The sequence below is a fragment of the Sus scrofa genome, chromosome 5 (genome assembly GCF_000003025.6).
Source record: "Sus scrofa isolate TJ Tabasco breed Duroc chromosome 5, Sscrofa11.1, whole genome shotgun sequence".
NCBI classification, from domain to species: Eukaryota; Metazoa; Chordata; class Mammalia; order Artiodactyla; family Suidae; genus Sus; species Sus scrofa.
In genome coordinates this window covers 66133091-66159454 of record NC_010447.5, presented here as the reverse complement: position 1 = coordinate 66159454, position 26364 = coordinate 66133091, and the positions used below count along the sequence as shown (strand labels likewise).

The 26364-nt window shown below is 50.9% G+C and overlaps 1 long non-coding RNA gene across 1 annotated transcript in view; it reads right to left on the bottom strand.

The window, feature by feature from the left end:
• The window catches only part of LOC106507534, a 25796-nt gene continuing 20714 nt past the window's right edge, over nucleotides 21283-26364 (bottom strand). The window contains exon 3 of the long non-coding RNA XR_002344133.1: nucleotides 21283-22427. This is a non-coding gene — a long non-coding RNA (uncharacterized LOC106507534). The remainder of the gene's footprint in view (nucleotides 22428-26364) is intronic.

Here is a 26364-nt window from a genome sequence, read left to right as displayed (position 1 = left end):
TCAGCTGCCTCTAAAACCTAACATAAAAAATAAGGTACTTTCTGACGGTCACTTGGACAAAAGATTAGAGTCAGGGTGGGGGTGTATGTAAGCCACACTGGACAGTGTGAAAAATGTTCTGTTTTTTTTTTTTTTTTTGTTTTTTGTTTTTTTTTTCTTTTTAGAGCTGCACTTGCAGCATATGAAAGTTTCCCAGGTTATGGGTTGAACCAGAGTTGCAGCTGAAGCCTACGCCACAGCCACACCAACACCAGAACTGAGCCGCATCTGTGACTTATACCACAGCTCATGGCAATGCCAGATCCTGAGCGAGGCCAAGGATCCAACCCACATCCTCACAGAGACAAAGTCTGGTCCTTAACCCACCAAGCCACAGTGCAAACTCCCCAAATGCTTTTCACACACAGGTTCTCATTCAGTCCTCACAATGAACCTACTTACGTAGCTCCTGGTACTTTCACCCACTGTACAGAGCTGGACGTCGAGCCTCAAGCGGGATTACATGACTTTCCCACAGTTACATACTGTTTGCCAGTTGAATGGATCCATTTCTCTGATCACTAATGAGATTGGGTATCTCTTTGTTGATCAGCTGTATGTGTTTCCTCTTCTTTGAATGCCTGTTCCTGCCTCTTGCTCATTTTTCTATTAGGTTGTTTGTATATGCTTTTCTTAACTTGTAGAGACGCTTTACAGATTCTTTAAGCCCATCTGTTTGTAACTTGTCTTTTCAGCTTCTTTAAGGTATCATTTGATGCTCTTTGCTTTAATCTCTCCAAGATTCTGTGTTTTGAGAAACCTTTCCCTGCTCCAAAGTCAAACAGATACTCACCTATATTTTCTATCAGATTTAGAGTTTAAAATCTAAAGTTTAAATTGTTTGCTTTCTTTTTGACAGTTATGTCAGCCTGGAGTTGTTCTTTTCGTGTGGTGTGAGACAAGGATCAAACTCCTCTTTTCCCATGTGAATAAACTTTTTTTCTGGCTCTGTTGCCTGAAGAGTTCCTTCTTTCCCTTCAATCAGCCATGCTGCCTCCACCACGTCCAAAGTCCCAAAGATGCCAAGTCTCTGTCTGCATTCTCTCTCCCATCCCATAAGTCAGTGTGTCCACTCAGTGGTACCATGGCAACATCTTAATGACTCAAGCAGTGTGAAACTGGCCTCTCCTGGCTCTGCTTTCCCCAACGTTGTCAGCAACACCATCTCTCTCTAGAACCTTCCAATCCAGACCAGTTTTCTTTTCCCTAATCTACTCAATTACAGCCTAAGCTTGCCACACCCAAAGATCCTCCTTACACAGAAGTAGTGGGCAGGTCCAGAACTTGGTCTCACCTGGGCACCCTTGCTGGGCTTCCCTAAGAGTGTCTGGGGCCTGGGACTGTACCAGCCACCCTATCTAGACAACCCAACAGCCCCCACTATCTACGGAAGCCCTCACAGTATCCCAGCTAGTCACAGCCTCCTTTTCCAGCTTTATGAAAACCCAGTGAGGGAGTTCCCATTGTGGCTCAGCAGTAACGAACCCAACTAGTATCCATGAGGACACAGATTCAATCCCCACCTCACTCAGTGGGTTAAGGATCTGGCTTTGCCTCAAGCTTTGGCATAGGTCCCAGATGCTGCTCAGATCTAGTGTTGCCACGGCTGTGCTGTAGACCTGCAAATGTAGCTCCAATTTGACCCCTAGCCTGGGAACTTCCATGTGCCTCGGCTTGGGTGTAGCCATAAAAAGACAAAAAAATCAAAAGAAAAAAAGAAAACCCAGGGAAACAAGTGTGATGAGACCAGAGAACGCTGCAGCCTCTGGGTCCTGCTGCCTAACAGTCGATCCAGCTCAAATTAAAAGCACTCCAATTGCAGCGTTTCTCTTGGTTCTTCATGCATCTAGTGATGGAACCTCTGGGGTTTGAAGAAACTCCTCAAAAAAATTCTTAGATGTGCAAAGAGGCTTTCAGGGCTTGGTGCGATGTTGAGTTTAAGAGCAAAATGGCTTTGTGAGCTGATGAACGGATATTTTGAGGTTACACAGGGTGGGGACCCAGGAAGGGAGGAGGTGGATGCAAGGGTCGTTAGAGAAGGGATCTGCAGCTACCTGGATGGAACGGCCAGCAAAAAAAAAAAAAAAAAAAAAAAAAAAATCCTTCTAGGGGAGGGCTAAGAAGTTTCTAGAAACAGTGGTGTCTGGCCTTCAGTACCTAGTTTTTCCCTGCCCCACGCCACCCAGCCAGCTTCTCCTGACCCTTGGGCAAGTTTGTTAAGCACAATAGTTTTGTGTTAATGTTGCTTTGGGGGAAGGAGAGTGGGCTGTAGTCTGAAGGTTAGACAAGAGAGGGATGAGGAGGAACAGCTGCCCCAGCCCAGGGCATGTAGGGGGTGGGGAGCAAAGAGTAAGTGGGGATCAAGAATTTCACAAGGGTAAGAATCAGAGAGCAAGTATGACCGTGAGAATATAAATAAATCTCCAAGCAGCCTCCTGGGAAATCCTGGGAGGGCTCTGGGCTCCCCATGGTAGGGGAATGGATGCTCACTCCATATTTTTTTTGGACATGAAGGCAAAGACCAGGGGGTGTGGATTCACTGAGCGATGCCTGGACAGAGGGGCTATCAGGGATGGGATGGACCTGAAAATGTATGGGGCTGCTTTAAGTCTGGTCTGAGCCCCTCATTTCACAGCTGCTTTGTGGAAGGAGCAGAGACGGCTAAGTGGGCAATCCCAGAAGCTGAAGGATTAACTTCCCGGGGTTGAAAGACAAAACTCCATCCCTTAGGGGTTCCTATATCCTAAGCACAGACCCTTCTCTGAGCAGGGGCCAGCCAGAGTCAGACGTTGGCTGAGATCTTTCTTTCTCCCTCCTTCTTCCCTACTGCCCGTAGGTCTGACCAGAGAGCATGTGTTCAATCATCTGAGGGTAGAGGCTGCCCCAGGCAAGCTTGGAGGAAGGAAGAATTGGCACTGAGTCAGGGGCCTGCCAGCCATTCATCACTGATAACTGAGCCTCTCTCTCTCTCTCTCTCTCCCCCCGCAACACACACCCCGAATGTTTCTCCACTGTGATGAAGCATCTATTTTAACTATTTTGTTTGGGCTGCACCTGCGGCACACAGAAATACCCAGACTGGGGATTGAACTCAAGCCACAGCAGTGATGACGCCAAATCCTTAACCGCTAAGCCACCAGGGAACTCCTCAGTTATTTTTAAATGTACAGTTCAGTGGCATTAATTATATTCACAGTGTTGGGCAACCGTCACCACTACCTAGTTCCAAAACCGTGTCACTACCCCAAACAGCAATTCTACCCACTCAACAGTAAATGCACATAATAAATTAACAAATAAAGAATGGGAGTTCCCATTGTGGTTCAGCACAGTGGGAACCCCACATAGTCTCCATGAGGATGCAAGTCGATCCCTGGCCTCTCTCAGTGGTGTAAGGATCCAGCGTTGCTGCAAGCTGCAGCAGAGGTCACAGAAGCCACTGGGATCTCACGTTGCTGTGGCTGTGGCGGAGGCCGGCAGCTGCAGCTCCAATTTGGTAGCTCTTATAGGTGAAACCACACACCATCTGCCCTTTTCCCTCTGTTCTATCTTACTTTAGCTTGATGCCTGCAAAGTCCATCCATGTTGTAGCTTGTGTCGAAACTTCCTTCTTTTTTATGACGGAATCCTAGCCCATCGCACACATTATTTATCCATTCTCTCTTGATGTAGATGTAAGCTGTTTCCACTCTTTGGCTGTTGTGTCAGTTTTCACTCTTACACTTAGGTCTGTGATCCACTTGAGTTAATTTGTTTAAATATGGTGCCAGGTAAGGTTCGAACTTCACTCTTTGCACGTGGATGTCCAGTTTTTCCAGCATCATTTGTTGAAAAGACTGTTGTTTTCCCCACTGGGTGGTCTTGGCTTCTTTGTCAAAGATCATTTGACCATACATTTGAAGGCTAATTTCTGGTCTCTGTGTCTGCTCCATTGGTCTTTAGGTCTGTCTTTATGCCAGTACCACACTGTTTTGATTACCATGGCCTTGTAGTAAGTTGTGAAACCAGGAAGTGAAAAATCCTTCAACTTTGTTCTTCTTTTTCAAGATTGTTATAGCTATTCAGGGTCCCTTGAGATTCGGCATGATTTTAGGATGTTTTTCTGTATGATTTTAGGATTTTTTTCCATTTCTACAAAAAAAAAAAAAGTCATTGGGATTTTGAAAGGAATTGCATGGAATCTCTAGATCATTTTGAGTAGAATTGTAATCTTAACAATATTAAGACTTCCAATCTATGAACATGCATGTCTTTCCATTTATTCATGTCTTTCTTGATTTCTTTCAGCAATGTTTTGTAGGTTTTCATGTGGAAGCCTTTTACCTCCTTGATCAAATCCCTTCCTTAGTATTCTATTTTTTTGATGCTATGGCAAATGGAAGGGTTTCCTTAATCTCTTCTTCAGATTGTCCAATGCATAAAAACACAATTGACTTTTGTTTGTTGATTTTGTATCCTGCAAGTTTGCTAAATTTGTTTGCCTTAACAATTTGTTGCGGAACGTTTAGGATTTGTGACATGTAATATGTTATCTGCAAGCCAAAATAATTTTTCTTCTGCCTTTCTAATATAGGTATCTTTTATTTCTTCTTCTTGCCTAACTGCTCTGGACAGAACTTCCAGTACCTTGTTAAATAGAAATGGTGAAAACAGATATCTCTGTCTTGTTCCTGATTTTAGAGGTAATATCTTTTTACGGCTACACCCGCGGCATATGGAGATTCCCAGGGTAAGGGTCAAATCGGAGCTACAGCGGCCAGCCTGCTCCACAACCACAGCAACACGGGATCCGAGCTGCGTCTGTGACCTACACCACAGCTCACGGCAATGCCAGAGCCTTAACCCACTGAACGAGACCAGGGATCGAACCCTCAACCTCATGGTTCCTAGTCAGATTCGTTTCCACTGTGCCACAGCGAGAACTCTGAGGGGAATCTCTTTTTACTCGAAATGGGATGCTTATACTCTGCTGTCAGAAATATAGTTTTAAAGGCACCTGCAAGGCATTTGGGGTTAAATTCATGATGACAAGAGAATGATTAATAGCAAATCCCTCCTTCGGGACAATTCTTGGAAGATTAGAATGTATGGGAACTTTGGAGAACATCCTAGCTGAAGACCCAGAGAGGTAAAGTGACTTGCCTGAGCCCACACAGCAAACTGGATCCCAAGCCAAAACCAGAACTCAGGACTTCTGACTCTCACCCAGTGCTATTTACACCACAGCACAAGGCAAAAACATGAAAGTTGGCCTCTGCAACTCTGCAAATAAGACAAGGATCTCAGGAGAAGCAGGAGGAGAACAGAAAGGGGGTGAAGCTTTCAGGGACTAAGCTGGATTTGAGGGCAAGTTCTCAGTAATTCACAATCTGACTAGGATGTACCTAGGGACAAATTAATTTGTACCATCCCTACCTGCTGAGGGTTTAGGTAAATGAATTCCCTCTCTCACTTAAAAATATAACCACGGACTTCCCGTCATGGCTCAGCAGTTAACAAACCCGACTAGCATCCATGAGGATGTGGGTTCGATCCCTGGCCTTGCTCAGTGGGTTAAGGATCTGGTGTTGCCGTGAGCTCTGGTGTAGGTCAAAGACGCGGCTCAGATCCCGCACTGCTGTGGCTGTGGCGTAGGCCAGCGACCACAGCCCTGATTCGACCCCTAACCTGGAAATCTCCATATGCCACGAGTGTGAGCCTAGAAGACAAAAAATAAAATAAAAAAATAACCAGGCCTAGGATGCATCAGGTCCTAGGAATATGACATTGAACAAAACACACCAAGTCCTTGTCCTCAGGTGCTACTCACTTCTGGTCACCTCTGTGCCAAAAGTCTTTCCTTCTTGTAATCCGTGGGGGTGAGCCGTGCCATCCAAAGTGGAAAAGTTCAGTGGAGGTCAGAGATCCTCTTAAAAGTGAGAACTTGAAAATGACAGCAAGAGCAGATACCTGAGAGTTCTTGCTGTGGTGCAAGGGGATCAGCCGCGTCTCTGGGGCACTGGGTCTGAACGTTCGATCCCCCAGCTGAAGTGCGGTAAGGACCCAGTGTTGCCACAGATGCGGTGTAGGTCACCACAGCGGCTCGCATCTGATCCCTGGCCCAGGAACTCCATACGCCCTGGGGCAGCCAAAAAAAGAAAGAAAGAAAGAAGAGCACGGCAAAGGGTGGGGGAAAGAGTGGTTACCAGCAATTTTGAGGGTCCTCTGGGGATATGAAGACTCGCTGGTGGTCTGCCCGTCCCCAAGACAAAGAGGGTTGGGGGTAAACGCACCCCAGGTGATGAGCGGTGCAGATACAGCGGATATAGCAGCAGGAGGCCCTCAGCTCTGTTCTTCTTAGGAGACCCTTGGGGGTCCCTCCCCACCCCCCAGGTTGAAGCCCCCACAGCAACCCTCTCCAGCAGCCCTGTTTCTGAGAAAGGCGCGGCCTGGATCTGAACGCCACCAAGTCCTGTCAGAGAGTCCAATCGCTGCAACTTCAGAAAAGACAAGGGCTGGAATTTTCTCCAGGCTGCCCCTTCTAGGTCTCCCCGCTCGGCCTCCCCCGGCCCTGCTGACCCTATCTCTGCCCCCGCCTCAGCCCCCAGAGGCCAACTGGGCGCAGGGACAGAAAGCCTTCAGAGGACAAGAGGTGAGTCCCCGCTGAGGTCCTGAAGAAGGCCCTTGGTGGCAAGACTCTGATTCCCAGCACATCTCTTTCTTTAGTCAGTTTGTGGTAAAAAAAAAAAAAAAAAATCTCTTTACTGCTACAGCCATTTTGTGACCATGAGGCAAAAAGCCTAAGGGCAAAAATCAATGTGCTCAAGAGTGGAAAAGTGGAGGAATCTGGGTCTCTGATGATAGCGAGCCATCGAATTATCATCCAACTCCAGAAATGAGCCCAGGACTCCTCCTTCTGTGATGAGAAACGTCGTTCTATGTAACCCCATTGAATCAAGGTCTCTGTTCCTTACTGTACTATTTCAACCAAGACACCTGCTATGCAACCAGCTACATGACAGAGATGACAATACAGTGGAGTGCGCAGGAGGGGACAAAGCGAAGGAGAGGTCAGTGGTTGAGGAGAGAAAGGAGTGAGAGTCCAGGGACAGAGGAGGAGCACCATGAGGGGCAGGGGATAATTACAGCACCTACATCCTACAAGGGGGAGAGGCAGGAAAAAACACAGCGGAATTAGGATGAGACGTGTACAGATCCATGACAGCAGCGGCAGAAGGTGGTGGGAAGGTTGGCAGGGGGTGTCTCTGTCTGTGGATTGACTGACTGACTACCTTTGTGACGGATGGCTTGTTTGACGGCTACTCCATGGCGGTCAGGACGACCCCAGTGCCCAGGACTTGGGCAGCTCTGACCCTCAGGGTGAGAAAGAAGCACAGAAGCGAGAGCCACTTGCCCAGGGCCTCTGGGGCAGAGTCTTTACAGAATGCCCCCTATTGTCCGAAGGGGAGCCCTGACACCTGGTCCAGACCTATCTTCCGTAGACAGAACATGAAACAGAGCTGAGTTTATCAGCTGTAGTCACTTTGTTGCTTTCTTGTTACCAGCGCAGGGAGTTGCAGGAGCCTCCCGTTCCCTCCTCTCTCCTCCTTCCTTCCTTCCTCCTCAGCCCTTGGATGGTGCTGAGGATCCTGCGTGCTCCCTGCCTTTGATCACAGGGTCCCTTCAATGGTGGGATCCTTCTTTCCCATTGCCTCTCTGCTTGTTAGGGTCTCCTCTTGTCCTTCAAGACTGTCACCTCCTCCAGGAAGCCCTCCCCATTGCCCCCAAGTGGAAATTCTTTCTGGCATTCAGTGTTCCCATTGCCCTTGGCTTGAACCTCTGTTTTCCTAAGCTCGGCAGAGGGAGGCCCATATTTGGGGGGCCTTTGGGGGGGCTCCTGGGAAACAGGAACATAGATCCAGAAGGAAATTCACTGGTAATTCACAAGTAAACACCAGACCTGCACACAGTCTGTCCCATGTGTGAGCAGGGGGTGCGTCCAGCGGATGCAACAATGACCCACCCCCGCCCCCTTCCCTTCTCAGATGACCTCAAGGCAGAATGACCTTGGCCGAGTAGGATGTGCACCGCTAGTCCTCCCCACCTCCAGAGGGTAAGTGACCTCACCAGCCCCCAGATAAATGTCCACTTCCTTTCGGGCCACCTCACTCCACCGGCCTCGCCCCCGGCCTGGCCTCTCTCCTGCTCGGCAGCCTTCCCTCCCGGGCTCCAGGCCCAATGTCTAGCCGCGCTCCTTCTCTTTATCATCCTCCTTCTTTATCTGCGTTGTTTCTTTCTCCGTCTGCCCACCTCTGTCAGACGCTGTCCTTGTCCTTCCTCGCCCCCTCGGCCTCCCAGACTGAAACAAAGATCCTCCGAGAGGAGCAGGTCCCATCAGCTCCTGACACACAGGGTGGCTGGGAAACTGACCCGAAGGACAGGCGGCTTCGGGGTCTAGAACCAACCCCTAGAAACCATCCATGTTCACCAGACCTGACTGGACCTTGGAGGCGAGCCGCTGGTCAGGGTCCAAGAAGCCAGGGTCGGAGATGCAGCCGGTGGCCTTGCTAGCATCTGAAACTGGTGGCGTTAACTCTTTTGAGTGTGCGCCCTGATCAGTTTTTAAAATCGAGCAGTGCCTCAATATAAACATGCCTACCCTTCCAAGTCAGACAGCACATGAAATCGTTAATTGTGACAAAGAATGGCCTCTTCTTATCCGTTTTCCATTCATCTATGGTATTGAAACCCCTAAATTTTATTTTATTTATTTTATTTCATTTATTATTTTGTTGTTGTTGTTGTTGTTGTTTTTAGGGCCATGCTTGTAGCATATGGAAGTCCCAGGCTAGGGGTCCAATCAGAGCTCCAGCTGTCAGCCTACACCACAGCCACAGCAACGTGGGATCCAAGCCTCATCTGCAGCCCTCATCACAGCTTGTGGCAACACTGGTTGCTTAACCCACTGAGCGAGGCTGGCGATCGAACCTGCGTCCTCATGGATACTAGTCAAGTTTGTTTTCGCTGACCCACAATGGGAACGCCATGAACCCCCTAAATTTTAGCTGGACACATAGCCATCCAAGATGAAGACCATATTTTGCTTGCCTGAGAAGCTAGGTTTAACCATGGAGATTAAGTTCTGGCCAGTGGAACTGGAGGGGATGCGGGGTGTAAATTCTAGAAACTGCCCCTTCTCCCCACTTCCACCAGGCTGCCCCCCAGAGCACAGACTTGGTAGCAAGACACCTTGGACCCTGTGGAGAAGGATGAGATGGAACAAAGGCGAGGCAACAGGCGAGGTGGAGCCAGGGTCCTGGACTGCCTGGGGGAGCAGAGACCTCAGGCCAACCTGGGCCACCTGCCTCTGGACACCTCCATCTAATCTGCATCCCGCTGTCCTGCGGCTGAACCCACCATGCTGTACTTTGATAAAAAGGATGTGTACATCACTTTACACACACAACATCAAGACTAGGAAAAGGATGGTATTTTCAAATAAGCTTTTTTATTTTAGAAAAGTTTAGAAACTACAGAGAATTTGTAAAGATAGTTCCTAGAGTTCCCATTTATTCCCAAATTGTTAACATCTTCCATCACTATGATAGGTCTGTTGCAACTGATGAACTAATACTGATACATGATTTTTTTTTTTTTGTCTTTTTATCTTTTCTAGGGCCACGCCTGTGGCATGTGTAGGTTCCCAGGCTAGGGGTCAAATCGGAGCTGTAGCCGCCGGCCTCCACCACAGCCACAGCGACTCAGGAGCAGAGCTGCGCCTGCAACCCACATCACAGCTCACGGTAACGCTGGATCCTTAACTCACTGAGCAAGGCCAGGGATTGAACCTGCAACCTCGTGGTTCCTAGTTGGGTTGGTTAACCACTGAGCCACGATGGGAACTCCAGATTTTTTTTTTTTTTTTTTTTTAATGGCTGCATCTGAGGCCTAGGGAAGTTCCCAGGCCAGGGGTCAAATCAGAGCTGAATCTGCCAGCCTACACCACAGCCGCCGCAGCACTGTATCCGAGCCACATCTTTAACCTACACCAAAGCTTGCAGCAACAGTAGATCCTTAACCCACTGATTGAGGCCAGGGATCAAACTCGCATCCTCATGGTTACTAGTCAGGTTCTTAACTCGGTGAGCCACAGCGGGAACTCTGATACATGATTATTTTAAAGCCCCACTTTGTAACGGTAATTTTTAAAAATAAAAATTTTTGGAGTATAGTTGACTTAGAAGGTTGTGTTCGTTTCAGGCGCACAGCGTCTTAGTCCTCTCACTCGTCGCTTAGCTCAGGAATGAGGTCCTGAGAGGGGACACCCAGGGAAGGGAGGCCCTAGAGTGTGAGTACCGAGCAGAGGCTGAGAAATGGCTGAAGTCAGCAAGGATCAGTCCAGAAAGCTTCCTGGGTTTGATCGGGAAAGACAGGAATGATGGAGAGCAGCATCTGACCCGTCCAGCCCTTGTGCAGCCCCCAGGACTGGGCAGGGAGCAGAGGTGGAGGCGCTGGCAGTGAGGCGGAATTCAGCTTGTGACAGGAGCATGGGCTGGGAGGCAGCACAGAGCTGGGCTGAGTCAGGGAGGTGGGTGGTGGGCTTGTGCCCTGGGTCTGGGGTACTCTCCTTCTCCAAGAGCCGTCTGTGGTTTATTTATTTATTAATTTTTTTGAGTTCCGAGTCTCTGTCTTTCTGCTGAACTTGTGTGTCCTGGCTCTCTGTTAAAGAGTGGGGTTTTCCTTGACCCTTGGGAGCCTGGCCATGGATCTGGAGGGCGGCCACGATCTTGGAGAAAAATCCCAGCAAGACCCCCCCCCCTTTTCAGGACAGGCCAGGAGATAAGAGCTATGGGAGGCAGAGGGGGTGGTGGAATCAAGGGCTTTTCTGGACTCACTGCATATGCTGCACGTCCCTTACTGAGAGTTTCTGGTCAAATTCTGATTCCCAAGTCTTATGTGATGGGGCAGGGAGGATGCCTGTGGATTGAAGGAGGCTGGGAAGCAGGGCTCCTGGGGTCTTCTGCCTCTGAAGGGAAACGAGCCCACGGAGTTGTGCTGGGTCACCCAGCACCCTAGTCACCTCCTAGGTCTGGATGTAGAAACAGGCACAGGACAAAGTCTCGAGTAGTTGTGGGTGGAAGGAACATAAGGACACATGGTAATGATACTGAAATGACTTTTTTTTTTTTTTTTTCTTTTTAGGGCTGCATCTGCAGCATATGGAAGTTCCCAGGCCAGGGGTCAAATTGGAGCTACAGCTGTCGGCCTCTACCACAGCCACAGCAATGCAGGATCCCAGTCACATCTGAGACCTACACCACAGCTCACGGCAACGCCAGATCCTTAACCCACTGAGCGAGACCAGGGATCGAACCCACCTCCTCACAGACACTATATTGGGTCCTTAACCCACTGAGCCACGAGAGGAATTCCTGAAACAACTTCTTTATCTGTCTGGCCTAGAGCATCACTGCGGATGAGACTGGGTCTGTTCCTTCCGCATTTCCACATCCAGTTCAGGGCCTGGTGTGCAATATATGTGCCAAATGATGTGTCCATTCAAACACACCTCCTTCACCCGCAGGGGCCTGGGTAGCCTGAGCCATGGGCCCTGCTGTTCTTTTCGTGGCACCAAGTTACAGATTCCTCCTGGACCTCAGTTTGGCTGCTTTTTGGTTCTGCCAAGGCCTGGGGACAAGAAATGCCTAGTGTGAGGATTGGCTGGTTAATATTAAATATGACTGAACCGTGAATGTTTAGGGAGGTGGGTGATTAGAATAAGGGTTACAGTAAGAGTGTGGAAGCATTGGAGTTATGCGGGGGCGGGGGGGGGTCCATAAAAATGACGGAGGACATTAATTCCATCTTGAAGGCTTTGACTTTTATCCTCTGGGCACCATGGACGGGCTTAGTGTGATGGGTTTGAGTGGTACTGCTAGTCCTCGTGTGCGCCTTCCCTTCCACAGGAGGCTGCCTGGAGCCGGGGCTCAGCCAGGTCACAGCTGACCAGCCATGAGCGGTGGCTCTGTGGCTAGAGCTGTCTCCACTGGCCCCTCGTGCTTGCTCTTCAGCCCAGGTGAGCCACCAGAGGGCCTGGCATGGATGTACCTGGGACACAGGAATGATGCGGCTGGCGCCTCCTGATTCCCTGCCCACCTGCTGGGAGGTGATGAAGCCTATGCATCCTCTGCATCCCCGTGGCCCCATTTATTCCCCAGGGTCACATCTGGTTTTCTCTGCGTCTGTGTCCAGCAGGAGACTCTGAGCTGCAGGGAGCAAGGATGCTGGGACCTGAACAGAGATGGGGGGTGGGGGTGGTTCCCATCTCCACAAGGAACCAGGAGAAAATCACTGTGTATCTTGTGCTGAGGGTCGGGGACAGAAGGGCCAGCTCGCCCAGCAGACTTCTCTCTGTGTTGGAAGGGCAGAGCACCCCTTTTTGTCCACATGTCTAATCACATCATCCCAAATGGACCATCTCACCCTTGATCTAGGTGAGGCCATAGCTGTGTGCCGGAGGTGATGTGGGAGCTTGGGGACCAGGAGGTCAAGTACGGATGCTATGAATACGCTTGAGCCCTGGCGGGAGGATTAGACCCAGGAGGAGGAGTCGGCTTGGAGCTCCCACTAGGAGAAACCAGCTGGCTGCGTCCTTGGGAAAGGTCACCCAGATGGCCGAATGGGCAAGGGGACAGAGCTATGGGTTCCCAGGAGGTTCAGTGGACCCAGAGCAGGGGCGGGAGCGAGTCTGGAGCTGGCCCTGAACCCACTCGTCCCCTCTTCTCACTCCCACCTCCTCCCATCTCCCATTGCTCTGCTTTCCGGGCCACTAGAAAGAAGGGTCTGGGCGGGAGTGACAGCCTGAGGAAGAGGCTATGGGCAAGCTCAAGTGTCCCATTTCTGGAATCTCCTTCAACACCCTCGTAAAGATGGGCTCCAAAGCTCCGGCACGAAATTTTATTTTTAATCCAGAACAAAGCATAGCAAGTTAGCATCTTGGTAAGCCATGGCTACGTGGCACAAATACATGATTTGTCAAAGGAATGTTTAAAAGTGTTTCCTTTGTGGAAAGGTCTCTGCTCCCCACAGCAGACTGTGAGGATTCTCGTTAGGTCGCTGTCCTGTCAGTGTTGGGGACACCACCTCCCACCTGTCTACCTCTTCCCTCCTTGCAAGGTCTCCAGAGAAGCAGCCAGCAGCCCCCAGAAAGTCAGGGACCCTGGAGCTCAGCACAGCCAACTCCCATCAGCAGCCCTTTCCCAGCATCCTCCAGGCCACCCCCTCCCGCATCTCTTCTGGGCCTCTTTGCCCACATGCCGCTGGGATCCTCCGATGGAAGGCGCCTGGCAGCTCCATGGGTTTCCCAGGCAGCTGCTGCTCCCCAACTCCTAAGGGCTGCTAACCTTCACCCTGACGCAGCCATGACCCTTGGGCTTGGAACCAGAATCATCAAATTCGTTTTCCTCTTTTCCTTTGAAGGGGGATGGGATGGGCTAGTTTCTGGGAAGCAGCCAGGCAAAAGCAAGGAAGCAGCCTGGGGTTCAGCTCTCCCCGCTTCCCCGAGAAGGGCCAGCTCACTTGCCCGAGGAACATACCAGCTTTCCCTCTATCGCCCACCTATCAAAGCCTGGGGCATTGGCGCTATGGTAATAATTGGCCCCAATAATACAAAATCGCGAAGAACCCCAAATTCATTGTGTGGCTGTGGAGACCTGGATAATTCCTTTTTTTTTTTTTTTTTTTTTTTTTTTTTTGTCCTGCAGCTGACTTTCCTGAATCTTTTGAATATTAAAATCTATGCATCTCATGGACAGGACAGGAATGGGGGGAAGCTGGTTCCTGCTGAGACCTGGCCTCGAATAAGTCTCAGAACCACGTGGAAATGTTTGAACGGCTGGTCTCGAGAAATCTCTTTAAAAATCACAGGAACTGGGAGTTCCTCTGGTGGCACAGTGGGTTAGGAACCCAACACAGGGTCCATGAGAATGTGGGTTTGATCCCTGGCCTCTCTCAATGGGTTAAGGATCTGGCATTGCCACAAGATGTGGTGGAGGTCACAGATGTGGCGTGGATCTAGCGTTGCCATAGCTGTGGCTGTGGTGTAGGCTGGCAGCTGCAGCTCTGATTCGACCCCTGGCCCCGGAACTTCCATATGCTGCAAGTATGGCCCTAAAAAGAAAAAAATAAAAGTCACAGGAATTGAAGAGGGCCCATTGCTATGTGTGTTCTCTGCTTTGAAGACCAAACCAGAGTTATAAAGCAGTGAGGCTGGAAGGAGTCTTGAGACCATGGACTCCGAGTCCCAACCTACATACGAGGAAGCCAGAACCGACTGGGTAGGTAGGGGCAGCTTAACCTGACAGCCCGTCTGCTCCTCCTCATAAAAACTTTGAGTCATGTGCCCTTTTACCCAGAAACCAAGGTGCTCCCCCAGCTCCCCTCACCCCCCAGCAACTCGGCTCCACACACAGATTCCTGCCCAGCTGCTATTTTTCTGCACCTGCTGGGTGTGTCCTTTTGGTGTCATTCGGTACATTTTAATGACTTATTTCCCCTATTAACCTATAAGCTCGAAGAAATCAAGTCCTACGTGTTTCTTCTTGTAAATTCCACACTATTGCTTCATGACCTAGTGGCTTCAGACTAATGGCCCCCCAACAGCCATTAGGCTGCATTTGAGCCCCCATCCAGGGTTCAAATCCTGACTCTGCTACTTTCCAGCCACATGCCTCAGGCAAATGACTAAGTCCCTCTAGAAGTGGCACCGAGGGAAGGCTCCAGTCCTCGTAATTGCCAAAGGCACCCCAAAACACACAATGTGAAAAGTAAAAACAAGGCAGAGTGGAACGCAGCTTCAGGACAAATCTCCTGGCACCACTGCAACCATACATTGAAATGATTAAGATTGGGCAGCTAAGGGAATTCCCATTATGGCTCAGCGGTAATGAACCCAGCTAGTATCCATGAGGGCTTGGGTTCAATCCCTGGTCTTGCTCAGGGGGTTAGGGATCTGGCGTTGCATGAGCTGTTGGTATAGGTCACAGACGTGGCTCAGATCTGGCGTTGCTGTGGCTGTGGTGTACACCGGCAGCTGCAGCTCAAATTCAACCCCCTAACCCAGGACTTTCCATATGTAGTGTGTGCGGCCCTAACAAGACAAAAAAAAATTGGGCAGCTGCTATCTCTCCCCAGGCTCACCATCCTCATGTGTAAAAGGGAAAAAAATGACATCTTCTGAGTTGGGGGGAGGTTCCGTGAAGACAGTCCAGGTAAAGCCCTGACCACCCAGAAGACTGTCCAGTCCACGTTAGCTCACGTGCTGACTGGGGTTAGTATGATGACAGGCAAAACCTGGTCCCTGCCCTCAAATGCTCACAGATGCTGAGAGGAGGCAGACAGGTGGCTCCATGATGAAAAGATGGATGTCGCAACAGACAGCTGGAAGGGACAATGTCACCTCAAGCCCTTGGAGGAGGTCTGGGGAGATTTCACAGAGGGGAAGATGCTACAGCAAGACTGTGCAGCATGAATAGGAGTTTCCTGGGCAGACATGTGAGTATCACACTAGCCAGAAGGAACATCCTGTGACAAGCCAGAAGCTTTCCACCTAGCGCCTCCAAGGTGTGTGAGTAACTACACGAGCACAGCAAGTGGTGGCAGACACGGAGATGGCTCCAGAGCCAGCGAGGCTTGGGTTCTGCTCACGGCCCCATCCCTGACCAGCTGTATGAGCAAAAGCCTTTACCTCTCGGAGCCTCAGGTTCCTCATCTGTGAAAAAGACACAGTAAGGAATACCTGTCACTCGGCAGGTGGCACTGCTTGGTAACCTGTGCCCATGCCCCCCGAGCTCTCCCAACTGCCAGGGCTTTGACTGGAAGCTGTGAGATTTGGGGCTGCGCAGGTGCAGGCCTCAGAGCCACGTGGAAATAGGAATCCTTCAGGAAAACGTCCGGAGGGGCTGAACCCCTAAGAGCAGGGGAGGCGGCAGATGCCCACGAAAGGAGCTGGTCAGGAGAGTCTGTGAACTCGGAGACAACATCCACAGTTTGTGAAATTTAAATGAGGTGAGTGATGAGAATAGAGATGGAGGGTGCAGACTCTACCAACTAGATTTGCGCACGCGCGTGCGCGCGTGCACACGTGTTGATGTGTGTGTGTGTGTGTGTGTGTGTGTGTATCAAAGGAAATACATGGCATTCATACTCTTGTCCTTGCTGAGGTTTCCTTGTGGGCGGAAAACGGACCCAACCCTCTCCTTTCCAGGATGAATAACCTGAGGCCCAGAGGAGCAAAGCTGGACCCCAAGACCCCAGGCAGGAATGCGGCTGGGGTGCAAATGACCAGCAGAAGGGTCGAAACAAGTATTAGGGACTCCTGGGGCCAGTGAAGCCAACGACATTGGTCCCATGGCCCTAGGTAGACATTACTGAACTTTTGGGTTTTTATTTATTTATTTATTTATTGTCTTTTTGCATTTTCTAGGGCCGCTCCTGCAGCACATGGAGGGTCCCAGGCTAGGGGTTGAATGGGAGCTGTAGCCGCTGGCCTACACCACAGCCACAGCGACGCGGGATCTGAGCCATGTCTGTGACCCACACCACAGCTCACGGCAATGCTAGATCCTTAACCCACTGAGCAAGGCCAGGGATCGAACCCGCAACCTCAGGGTTCCTAGTCAGATTCGTTAACCACTGCGCCACGACGGGAACTCCTGAACATTTTGGTTTTAAAAGCCATATTATGTGCTATTTAAATGTCTTGAGATGCTGTATCCTGCAGAAGGGGACGTGGGCCCTTTTTTGAGAGGCTAGTTGATGTCAGGGTCCAGGTTCTAAAAACCACCACCCAGTGTCTAGGAGGGTAAAACTGTCCAGAGGGCTGACTGTGACCACCCAGAGTCCTCAGTGGCAGTGGTCACACCCCAGGCAGATGTTTCTGTCCACTCCACATCACCAACCTGCACCATGACCCATGTTCCTGGGACACTGTGAGGTTCCTGCTTGGCGGGGGGCGGGGGGGGCAGGTGCATGGAGAGTGGAGAACGGAGGGGAGAGAGAGAGCACTGCTAGAAACTAGAAAGTCTTCTCCAGTGGTACCCTCAGAAGGTGGACTCTGAGGGGGAGTGAGTGTGGGGGTGGTGGGAGTGGGGTATGGGTGTTGGGGTCCTTGTACACCGGGATCAGCAGGTGAGTCCACGATCTTCCATGGGATTCTAGCCAAGCCAGAAGCATCCTTCACTTGAGGAAGATGCAGCCAGGACAGTCAGGCTGGACCCCATCCCCCTTCTGGTCCCGGGGTACAGTGTGCACCTAGAGAGGCCCCGCACCTCTCCAGCATCCCACACACAGGCTCCCCGAGCCCCACCTGCCCCTGCTCAGAGTCCCCCACCTTGCCTGTGCTGAGAGCAGGCAGCAGTACCCGGGCCTGGCAGGGCTGGCAGAGCAGGACTCTGACCCACGCCCCCACCCCGCGCTCCCTACCCTCCAGCTGTCGCCCCCCCTCCAAGCCCACCATTTGGCAGAGTGCAGCCCCACCCCCAGCCCAGTCTGGTCCAGCAGGCGCGGCTTAAGTTTCCACAGAAAATCTGACTTTCCTGGGGTTTGGAGCTGGCCGGGCAGGGAGGGAGGCGGATGGTTTCGCTGCCACTGCCGCTGTTCCAACTACTGCTGGCTTTGGGACCCCCTTTCCTCCCACGGCTTCTGGCAGGGCACGTCCCTGCCACTACAGAGGCTTGGCAAGTCCTGGCAGGAGGGGGCGGGGTGGCCTGTTGCTGGATCCTATTTCTCATTCCCTGAAACTCAGAATAGCAAGCATCCCTCTTAAGGGTCACTTTCAACTTCTCAAAGAAGTTTCTAAATTTTATTTCACTCGATCCCCATGAGTTCCCCAGGAGGCAAGCGGGATAATTAAGATTAACTGCTTTCAGTCAAAGGAGAAGCACAGACCAGAGTGGGTGAAATGACCGGCCCAAGGTCTCATGGCTGGGTTGCTGGCATTCCCCAGGCCACGTTGCACTGCCACGCCCTCTCCAGGGGGCACAGAGGTCACAGCGGAAGTGTCTTTGCACTTTTCAGGGCTTCCCTTTGCATAAAAGAACCTGGAGGTGCCCCATGTGGGGAGTACATGGAGCAGTGGAGGAAAAGTAATTCACTCTTGAGCAGCCTCGCTACGTCCAGGCACCAGAAGCCGCCCTCCTCCCTTCTCGCCCCAACTTGCTGGAAACACATGCTCTGTGATGATTTCTGTGTCCTGGGCAAATCTTTTGATCGACATGGAAACCCAGAATGAAAGATGCTTTCTCTGTGTTTTTCCATAGGCGCGGTGGGAAGCTTCAGAGGGTAATGGAAATTAGAAAGTTTAGGGAGGATGAAGGCAGAGGAGGAGCAGACACGCACGTGTGAGCGCGAGACAGGAGTTCCTGGGCTTTGACCAGGACGTGCCTGCCTCTTGGCGGTTTCGTGTGTGGACTTAGTGACTTGATCCTGCTACAGGCTTGAGAGGAGCACCCTCCCAAGGTAACAGACAACTGCCCAGCCCTGAACCACAGGACCAAAGTCACTGGGTCCAGCCTGTCCCTGAACTCTCCCAGTGGTGAGCCTGAACCCTGGTCTTGCAGGTTTCCGGAGAAGGAGGGCCTTGATCCATCCTCAGGTCTCTAGGGTCTACTTTGAGTCTAGCCTAAGCCGTTCCTGCTGCATTTTCGAAAGACCTTTGGGTCTCCGTGGAGAGAGAGCAGGCAGGGTGCCAACAGGCAGGAAATGAAATCACGAGGCCGGTCATTTGCCTCTTTCTTTCCTCTCGCCCACCCCTCCTCCGTCCCCATCACCCTGCTGCCCTTGCCCATGGGGCTCCTCGTCTGATGTTTTCACCGTGATGAGCTTGGTGCCTTTATGTGCTATAGATTTTAGCCGTGAGCCTTCAGGCTTCTCTTTGCCGCCCTGACAAGGGAAATCCCGTAATGAAGGATTTCACGGAGCTCTGCAGGCTGGGAGAGGCTTTTCTTTCCATCTGTCATCTTACTTCACGCCTTGACCTTTCTGTTCCCCTGTGAGGCGGTACCAGGAAGATGCTTGGGCTGGAGAGTGAACGTCTGGGTTGGGCCATGGATGGGGTGGTGAATGAACCACAGCAAGCAGCCTGGGGTTGGGTGACGTTGAAACGGCACATTAAGGGCGAGAGCGCTCCCTTTAGAGTGTGGAAGGAGGTGGGTGGGGTTTAAAGCAAGGAGAGAGGCTCCAATGAGAAGGGGGTCCTGCATGAAGTGGGGACCACAGAACGGTCTAGGAGCCGCAGGGTGGCCAGACACTCACCTTTACCAAAGAAGCCGAGGCTTTGGGCTCCACCAGTCTGGGTTTAAATGCTGGCTCCACCCCTTGCTCGATACAACCTTGGGCATGATGTCCTCAGGTCCCTTGATGCCCTGAGCCTCAGTTTCCTCATTGGGAAGTCAAGGGTGGGGACACAGCGTCACTGGCTGCTCTGCGGATGGAACAGGCTACTGTCCGAGCCGCAGTCGTGCACCTGCAGGGGGGCAGCACATCACCAAGGACGCTGGGCACCTGTCAGGGCCGGGGAGTTTGGAAGATGACGGAAGCCAGAAAGCCCAGAAACCCCCCCATCAGGGTCTCAGCTCCGGACAAGCAGTTGTGGGAAAGCAGCTGGAGACTTCGATGGCCACGAAGAGCCACCTTCCAACCAACTTTCCCATGTCGAGTGGAGGGGGAAGCTGGAAAAAATGCCAGTCTCCAAGACTCCACCAGCAAATACCCGCCCGGCCCTGCTTTGCAAAGGCCAAAGCCTCCGAGATGCACAAGGATTGTGATTGTTTGAAATGCTGGTAACATTTCATCTTCCCAGAGACCTTGTTCATTTATCAGGGTTCTTAAAACCCTTTTGTTCATAAGCTCGTGGTGAGTACAAAAAACATTCTATCTAATATCAGAGCACAGCTGTTCCCCAACAGACAGACCTGGGGAGAAAGCCCTTAAAAGGGGGGGAGGGGGGCCCCCACCAAACATGAGAGAAGGCAGTCGGAGCAGCCGCCTGACAAGAATACCCTGTGTGGGGATGTGTGAGAAAGTCGCCCCAGCGGCAGTGCCCCCCCACCACCACCCCCCGAGAGGGAGGCTAGGCCCTGAGTCGGGGCTCCACCTCTCCATCGAGTTCTTGGCAGCTGCACTGAGGCCCCAGCCAGGGCCCCTAAAAATGTTTGAAGTAGGTGTGGAGTCTGGAGTAACATCTTCTTAAGGGCCAGTGTGGCTGGAAAAAAAAAAAAAAAAAAGCCTAGTGGAAAACTCTGTCCATCCAAGGCCACAGAAGACCAGGAAATATTTTCTAAAAAGGGCTTTGATTGCTCCTGAAAGCACAAGACAGAGTGAGCAGGGCCAGGCCAAGGCAGGGACTCGGTGACGCTGGCCATTGGCTGGGGGAGGTGGGGGCAGACAGGTCTGGAGTCTTGGATTTCTTTTCAGCTCTTAATTATTTTGTCGGAAATCGGGTAGAACTTCACAAGTTCGGATAAAGGAGAAGCTCATCTGTGTTTATGAAATACCTGGAGAGTGGAAATTGCTTTACAAGGAATTTTCTTTCACAATCGAGCCACATTCTAAAAGGGAAAACGTGATAAAGTGAACCGAGGTGCATTTTCGACACTGAAAATACAGTCCCCTTCTTATCGATGCTAGTACATTACCGAAGGTGTGATATGCTAGCATACGACACAGGTGGGGTTAAACGTGGTGCTGGGTGGCCCCGAGAAAATGTCTCAGCCCCTCTGTGCTGGGATCCCTCAGTGGAATGAGAAAGAGGGCACCTACTTCTTAGGGTTGCTGTGAAGGTTACGTGCACTTTTCTATGAAAAATGTTTCGAAGAGGCCGAGAACCTCTTGAGCCCCCCTAAAAGTAGAGGCCATACTTTTAATGAGATGGAGGATGTCACCAGGAAACAGGTGGTCCCACCTCGACTGCGAATTGGATCCCATAAGATCTCCAGGCCTTGGTTTCCTCTGTGGGAGGCAAATGACACCTGTCTGCTCCCTATGACATGAAAGCCATGGGTCAAAGAAACTTGGGAACTGGGATCTGTAATTGTTATTTATCTGTAATTTATGGTGTAATGAATTTCCTTTCCATCGGCAAATCTTCTCATGCAAGAACTTTGAATGAATAGCTAATCATTTTACCTGATACCTGAGACCCACCCTCCATCTGGATCCTTATTCCAACACAATCTATTGCAAAGGAGACACAGAGAGACAATCGGGGAAATTTGACATTAGGGAATCATCATTCATTTCTGTTATAAATATGTCCTTGTGGGAGAATTCTTACACGGGGACACAGGGAATGTTTCTAGATGAAATTGCATGACGTTTGGGTTTGCTTTAAAATCATCTGTGCGGGAGGGCTATTTGGGGATAGGTGTAGATAAAAGAAGATTGGCCATATGTTAATAATTGTAGAAGCTGGGCGAGGGCACATGGGAGTTATTTATGTTATATTCACTATCCTTATGTTTGAAAATTTGCCATAATAACAGGGAAAAAAAAATACCAAAAAAGTCCAGAAGGGGATCAACAATGAAACACCCACTGTGACAGCTGAGCACAAGGAAGAGGGTCCTTACCAGGGACGCTCGGGTAGTTGGGCTGCCAAGAAGATGCCTAGTTAAGGGAGAAAGCTGGAAAGTGGATGGCCTGCCGCAAACAAAGCTGAAGTGACCAAGTCACTTCATTTCTCCAGGCTGCTGTGTCATCTCCTATCAAGTGAGGAGAGAAGACTCCACTGCCCCTTTCAGCTTTAACATGATGTGACTTTCGAGGATTTCAAAAAACGAAGTCCACATCACCAGATTTTTCTAAATGGAATAGACAAATCTCACTTTCAAGTGAATGCTGCCATTTCAAATGTATCAGAAATTCTCTCAATTTGAAAAAGCACTGTGGGAGACTGTCTAGCCAAGCACAAATCTTTTGGTGAAGTGTGTACCCTCTTCCCCAATTTATTTGTGGTTTCTGATGTGCTTGTTACAGTAAAAGGTCAATGGACCAAAGCCTAAAGACTTTGGAGAAGTTCTTCCAAGCTCTATTTCTGTGAGCTGCATGATGATGTGAAAAGAATCCTTTATGTTTCAATTCTCATTACAAAAAAACAAAACAAAACAAAACTCTCAAAGCCAGGCATCCACTTTCCCAGCTCAGCAAGCACGGAGAAACAAATGTCACCTTCCTAGTGATCTTGGTGAGAGGCTTCTTCTGGCTTGAGGTCACTGCTGGGCTCCAGGTCTTACCACCCAGATGTAGACAGAAGGGGGTGTGATAAAGTCCAGTCTATGTGGTTGCCTGGGCATCTTTTGGAAGATGCATTTTCAACATCAGTCTTCATATGAGATGGTTTTAGCATCTATCGCCTACAAATGGAGGACAGAAGGACAAAAGAGCAGTGAATACAGTGTTTGGGATCAGCTGAGTTGGTCAACCACTGACACAGGCTGACTTCCTGCCCGTCTCAGGTTTCTCTGTGCCCACATGTTCATTCCTAGCACTTCTGACGCCAAATACGTGGGCTTCAGCCCCACACCAGTCAATACTCCCAATCTCTGGGTGTCCTACAATTCAATTCCGACACTAACCACCTGAGTGAGCACAGACTCCAAGGTTAAGGGCTCAGACACTTAAGACTGCAGATGCTAATCATAAGACCCAGGTTGCCACCAGTACTGCTGACCTAGCGGCTACAAGAGCGGGGGTTCCCACAGAGCCTTCTCAGGTTCCACCATGGCCAGGCTGGCTCAGAGAACTCAGGACGAGTTTCCTTGCCAGGATTATAAGGACCTTATAAAGGATACACATGAACAGCCAGAGGAAGAGGTACACAGGGTGAGGTCTGAAAGGATCCCAAGCACAGGACCTTCTGTCCCTGTGGAGCTGGGACCCCCCCACCTTCCCAGGTTCAGTTGATTAAATCATCAGCCACTGGTGGGAGTTCCCGTCATGGCGCAGTGGTTAACGAATCCGACTAGGAACCATGAGGTTGCAGGTTTGGTCCCTGCCCTTGCTCAGTGGGTTAACGATCCGGCGTTGCCATGAGCTGTGGTGTAGGTTGTAGACGCGGCTCGGATCCTGCGTTGCTGTGGCTCTGGCGTAGGCCAGTGGCTACAGCTCCGATTGGACCCCTAGCCTGGGAACCTCCATATGCCGCAGGATCGGCCCAAAGAAATAGCAAAAAGACAAAAAAAAAAAAAAAATCATCAGCCACTGGTAATTGACTCCATCTCCAGCCCCTCTTCCCTCCCAGGAGGTTGGGGGATGGGGCTCAAAGTTCCAACACTCTAACCATGCCTTGGGCAGTTGGGGTGACCAGCCCCCATCCTGAAGTTATCTAGGGACCCACCGGTGGGGCTCTTTAAAACAAAAGACACACCTTTTGCTCAGGAAATTCCAAGGGCTTTGGGAACTCCATGTTAGGAACCAGAGACAAAAACCAAATATATATTTTGTATGGGGGCACAGCTACCCCACAGACTTGGAATTACAATTTTCCAGGACAGGGTTGTTAATCTCTCACTTCTCCCAAGAAGTGCCTGGTTTGGTCTTAGCAAGAACTCAACACCAGTTTGTCCTCTCGAAAGCACCTGCACTCCCTGATCACCAAAAATGCAGACTAGACACATCTTTGAACAAATCCATAGGCAATACTCTGTGCAGGCGCGAGAGGAGGTACAGAGGAGCAAGAAGGTCCCCCACAGACGGGTCGGAGATAACCCCAGACTCTGATGCCCGCCCGCGGGTCTCCACATGACACTCCATCCAGTACCGGCTGGCTCCTTAGCTGCCAAAGATGGGGGCCCCCATTCCTTCTCTGTAACATGGTGATAATAACATCAACTCGTAGGGGTTTGGGGAGGATTAAATGAGATAATGCCTGGAAATAGCGCCTGGTACAGGCTAAGTGTTCCATAAATGTCTTGTGAGCGTCTGTGAGATATATTCATGCAAGAGACTGCTAGTGCCAGGGGATGCCACAGCAGACAGGTGGCAGGACATCAGATGCCCAAGGCCAAAAAGACAGTAGGGAAGGTACGTTTGCTGTAAGAACTGAGTTATTGGTGAGAGAGGTGTGGGACTGACTGGGCTGGCTTCCAGAGTGTCTGAGGCTTCCAACACCTGAACGTCTGGTCTGAGCCTCAGCCTGCTGGGGACCCCTTCCCTGAGTGAGCATGGACTGGCCCAGACATCAGAAAGCTCTGAATTCTATGGGGCCGAAGGGGATGGCCGGTCAGGGAGGGCTTCATGGAGGAGGTGACAGTGGAACCAAGGCTTCAAAGATGGATAGGGTTTCGGGAGGTTAGGGGGCAGGGACAATGAAGAGGGCAGCTTCAGGGTGGCCCACCTTCTCTCCTTAGAGGCCCCTCCTCTGGGCAGGGTCCGACGCCACCTCTACCAGGGCTGAGCAAGGAACACCGTTAGGGACGTGTCCTTTTTTTTCTTCCTGAGGTCCCACTGCTGCTGCCCAAACAGAAACCTACTTTTTCTTGCCTGGCTCTTGGGAGAGCTGCTACAGCCCATCTCAGCTCTGAGGGCTGAGGTCATGCCAGCCCTCCCCCTGGGCTCTCTCCTCTCCCGAGGACCATGTCCTACTGGTCTCCTAGAAGCCACAGCTCATCTTGGTGCGCTGCCCAGCTCGAGGGTGCCAACCCGCCAGCGGGTTCTGAGGCCTTCCCTGGCCAAATCCCAGGCTTGTGGCTGCCGCCTCATCACCCTCCCCACCCCCCTCCACCCCCAGAGCTGCAGGGATGCGGCCGCCCCTGGCACCCCTCACCAGCTGAGCTCAGAAACTTTATTCTCAGAGTCCTGACCTCCCACCCCGGGGCTAACACAGGAGATTTCAAAGGAAAGACAAAACCCAACCTGAGGGGTGCCTTCCTATTTCATCACAAGATGTAAGTAGTGAAACATAACCCAGCTCTTCGACTTATCAGCTGGGTGAGCCTGGGCAAATGCCATCCCCGGCCCCCCGTCTCGGTTTCCCACCTGTTAAACAGTGATGACCGTCCTGGAGTTCCCACTGTGGCTCAACAGTAACAAACCCACCTAGTATCCATGAGGACGTGGGTTCCATCCCTGGCCTCGCTCAGTGGGTTAAGAATCCGGCGTTGCCTTGAGCTGTGGTGTAGGTCGCAGACGTGGCTCAGCTCTGGTGTTGCTGTGGCTGTAGGGTGGGCCAGAGGATGCAGCTCCAATTTGACCCCTAGCCTGGGAACCTCCATATGCCTCGGGTGCAGCCCTAAAAAAAAAAAAAGAAAAGAAAAAAAAACAAACAGGGATGGCGGTCCCTGTATTAATCACCTACGTGGACTGAACCAGTCATTTATAAAAGAAGTATCTGAATGGTGCCTTGCGCAGAGGGAGGGCACGACTCGTATTACACTGTGGTTATGACTATGCTTACGGGGGCAGGGGACTGAATCAGACATCACTGGAGACATTGCTTAACCTCCGTGAGCTCCGGTTCCTGCATCTTCTTACAATGGGAAGAACCACTGCACCTACTTCATTGACCGTTGGAGGACAAAGAAGATGCTGCTGCCCAACGGTTTTGCGTCAGTGAGTCATGCTGTACTTGACATGTTCTTAAGTAAGACAAAGGTTTATAGCATACAAAAAAAAAAAAAAAAAGCACGTTGCCTGCCTGACCCCCAGGAAACCAGGAAGCAAAATGATTTCCTTTCAGGATTTCCTCTATCTGCACAACACACAGACCTCTGTCCACCCTCTGGGAGGGTGGCTGCTGTGGGTACCAAGAGGGCATGGACCTGCCACGTGGCTTTGAGGGTGAGATCAGGAGCCCGGGCTTTGCTTTTGAAAGACTGTGGTTCAAGTCCCAATTCTGCCACTTACCGGCTGTGGAATTTAAGTAAATTTCCTACTTCTTCCTAGCCTCAGTTTTCCTCCTTTCTAAAATGGGATCCCTGAACACACCTCACCACGGAGGAGTGAGAAGTAAGTGAAGTATTCATAAGATGCCCAGCACACTGTCTGGTAGATATTACATGCTGGATGAGTTTGAGCCATTCTTATCCACTCTGGGTTTCTCAAATCCCTTCTGAAGACCGCAGGGCACTCTGTTCAGGAAGTATTTTTAGGGCACAATCTGCTCTCCTCTTCATTTTTCAGGGGAAGAAGGGTGCGGCCCTGGCCTGAGCCCCAAAATGCCTCTGCCCAGTGCCAGCACTGCTGACGTGTGTATCCACCATCCATGCTGCTTGGGGTCATGATCCTCCTCTGGCTGCAGTCGTCATTCTCGTCCCCATCAACACCGCTGCTTCTGCAGAGCTGTGAGCACGC